General features: G+C 38.4%; 1 non-coding gene across 1 annotated transcript; it reads left to right on the top strand.

The window, feature by feature from the left end:
* Positions 1-2,480: 2,480 nt before the first annotated feature.
* LOC138361256 (5S ribosomal RNA) lies at positions 2,481-2,599 on the top strand. The gene has a single exon (XR_011226882.1). It is a non-coding gene; the product is annotated as a 5S ribosomal RNA (ribosomal RNA).
* Positions 2,600-3,035: the final 436 nt, after the last annotated feature.

Raw genomic sequence — 3,035 nt, 5'->3', positions numbered from 1 at the left:
TTACTGAAGGGCTTAATAGACGATAACATAAATTGTTTTGATATCAGCTAGCACATTGGGTCTTATGAAATCTATTTTTTATCCTCGCATGCTTAAAGGGACTCTGATTGGGGAGGGGGGGGGGGGGAAGGTTTGTTACGTTATATACTAGCAGAGCAGGATCATTGGTGGGGGGGTGTGAGGGGGAGAGAGAGAGAGAGAGATCTTTCCCAACTCTTCCTTTTTACATGAGTGAGCTACCCGTTTTATTCATTTTATCCTTCTCAGAGCTGTTTTGATAGTATCCAAATGATGGTAAATGAAAAGGGAGGACACGAATATCTACCCAGAATTCAGGACTGGCAATCGATATGCATGTTTGAGTGAGAATCTTTTTCTCTCTCAACTTAGGTATACGTTTATGTCGTACCTAAAAGCGAGAACCACACTATTGGGACAAGTATGCAAGGCCCAATTTTCCTAACAAGCACAGTTAATTTTGTTATTTTCGAACATTTCTTTCCAAATTGGTTTATCCAATTAACAGTATTATATTAAGATCATGAATTGCTGGGTTAGGTTAGGTTAGCTTAGGTTAGGTTAGGTTAGGTTAGGTTAGGTTAGGTTAGGTTAGGTTAGGTTAGCTTAGCTTAGGTTAGGTTAGGTTAGGTTAGGTTAGCTTAGCTTAGCTTGGGTTAGCTTAGGTTAGGTTAGGTTAGCTTAGCTTGGGTTAGCATAGGTTAGGTTAGGTTTGATTACATTTCTATGTTAGATTTAACTCAAATTCAAAACAATTGCCAGTCATTCGGCTTGTTAGTCAACTTGCCTCTAATAGGGGCAATTTGTCTAACAAGACTATTTAGTTTTGTGTATATATATATATATATATATATATATATATATATATATATATATATATATATATATATATATATATATATATATATATATATATATATATATATATATATATATTATTATAGCTTCAAGACTCTGAACCAATATAGAAGCATCAAGAGGAAGTGCTTGTGTTATGGGCCAATAGGCCTTCTGCAGTTACTTCCATTCTTATGTTTTTATTCCCATTGGTTCGTGTTTTATCTTGTGTAAATGTCAATCACCTTACCCAAAACTTTGGTACCATATCACCTCACCCATGTATGTATATATATATATATATATATATATATATATATATATATATATATATATATATATATATATATATATATATATATATATATATATATATATATATAATATACAGAGTAAATCTACCCCAAAAGTAATGATTTATTTGTCTACAAAACTAAACTCTTTTTTTGGAATCATATGAGGCCCCTCCACTGAGGGGGGAGGCCTGGATGTTTATTGTCATGTGTATTCATGCTGCTTGCATGTCGTCGTTTATTTTGCCTTTGTTGTTTTTTTGACAGCTTTCTTTGCCTTGGGTGGTTTGGGAGATTTTGAAGCTCTCTTTATTTTGGGCTTTTTGTTCCCAACAACAAGCTGCTGCTGCTGCTTCTTTTTCAAGGCTGTAGGTGGTTTGTTGCTTGTGGCGGCTTTCTTGGGAGTTACCACGGCCTTCTTTGCTGCTGTAGATGGTTTCTTGGTTGTGGTGGCTTTCTTGGGAGTTAGAACGGCCCTCTTCTCTGCTACGGCCAGCTTGAATGATCCACTAGCTCCACTTCCCTTCGTCTGAACAAGAATGCCGTCAGCCACTGCTTTCTTGAGAAATCTTCGGATGTAAATGGCGATCTTGGCAGCCTCGACTTTGTTGTTGGCAACAACGTACTTCTTGATTGCTTGTAGAGACGAGCCCTTACGGTCTTTGAGTGCTGCGACCGCGGCTAGAACCATTTGACTAGTTTTCGGGTGAGCAACCTGGACGCGAGGTTTCCTGGTGGTGGCCACCACAGCAGCAGCAGCCGCAGCCTTCTTGGTAGGCTTTGCTTCTACCATGATGATGATGAACCAACCAAGGTGATGAGAGACGCTCAGACAGTCACGGGGGAATGATGCTGCCGCCGCTTGAGCCGAACCTATTTATGTGCCGGCACGGTACAGAAGCTGCAACCTGGCAACTCGTCCACCAATCACGACGGTTGGTTTTACGGCTCCGAAACCTGGATCCCATATCTTCTCTAAAATAGAAGCATTTGTTCATGTTCTTTGTAAAAGTATCATAAAGCAGGACAGATGAGACAAATATCATAAAAACTGAAGAGCAGATGAGCACACACATGTTTGTATTACAAAAGAAAATCCACAAATTCATTAGAAATTGGCAGGGCAGGCTGAGGAAGTAGGTAGATGTAAAATGTCTGTAAATGGCGAAAGAACATAAACCCAAGACTGAATAAACGATGTTAAATATCCATGCCAAGGAGACAAAAATATGTTAGGATACAATTACCATTAAGACACCACAAGCAGGTCCGTATCCTGCCGCGATGACTTAAAAGAGTTGGTTATTAGCCACAATGTGTAGGCAGTCTCATGCCAACGGCCATACCACGTTGAGAACACCGCTTCTCGTCCGATCAGCGAAGTTAAGCAACGTTGGGTTTGGTTAGTACTTGGATGGGTGACCGCCTGGGAACACCAAATGCTGTTGGCAATAATGTTTTTTGTTTTGTTTTGTTTTGTTTCGTTTGTTTTTGTTTGAATGGCTGGCTCCACGGGAAATTCACGGAGTTGTGTGGAATAAGGCCTGGTAAAATGAATTAATATGTATGTCATGTTTAAAACAAACTCGCTTAATATAGATATTGTGTGAGGCTTTATACAAAAACAACCAACTAAAACAAAACATGTTGTATATATATATATATATATATATATAGCTTAATCCGGGTTTGAACTCGCAACTCCAAGAATACGCATCACTTATATACACTTTACCACTGGACCACTGCTGCAGGACACTAGCTTGATGCTGAGGTATCAATTTAATGACGTAAATGCCATTTCCACAAATAAATGATAATTAAAAAGTATTTGTATGTACAAATCTTTTCTGTTTAAAAGGCTACAATATCAGTTACTGATATAAT

Source organism: Procambarus clarkii, unplaced genomic scaffold, assembly GCF_040958095.1.
Source record: "Procambarus clarkii isolate CNS0578487 unplaced genomic scaffold, FALCON_Pclarkii_2.0 HiC_scaffold_267, whole genome shotgun sequence".
Taxonomy (NCBI): Eukaryota; Metazoa; Arthropoda; class Malacostraca; order Decapoda; family Cambaridae; genus Procambarus; species Procambarus clarkii.
This window is presented reverse-complemented; position numbering and strand designations above follow the sequence as displayed.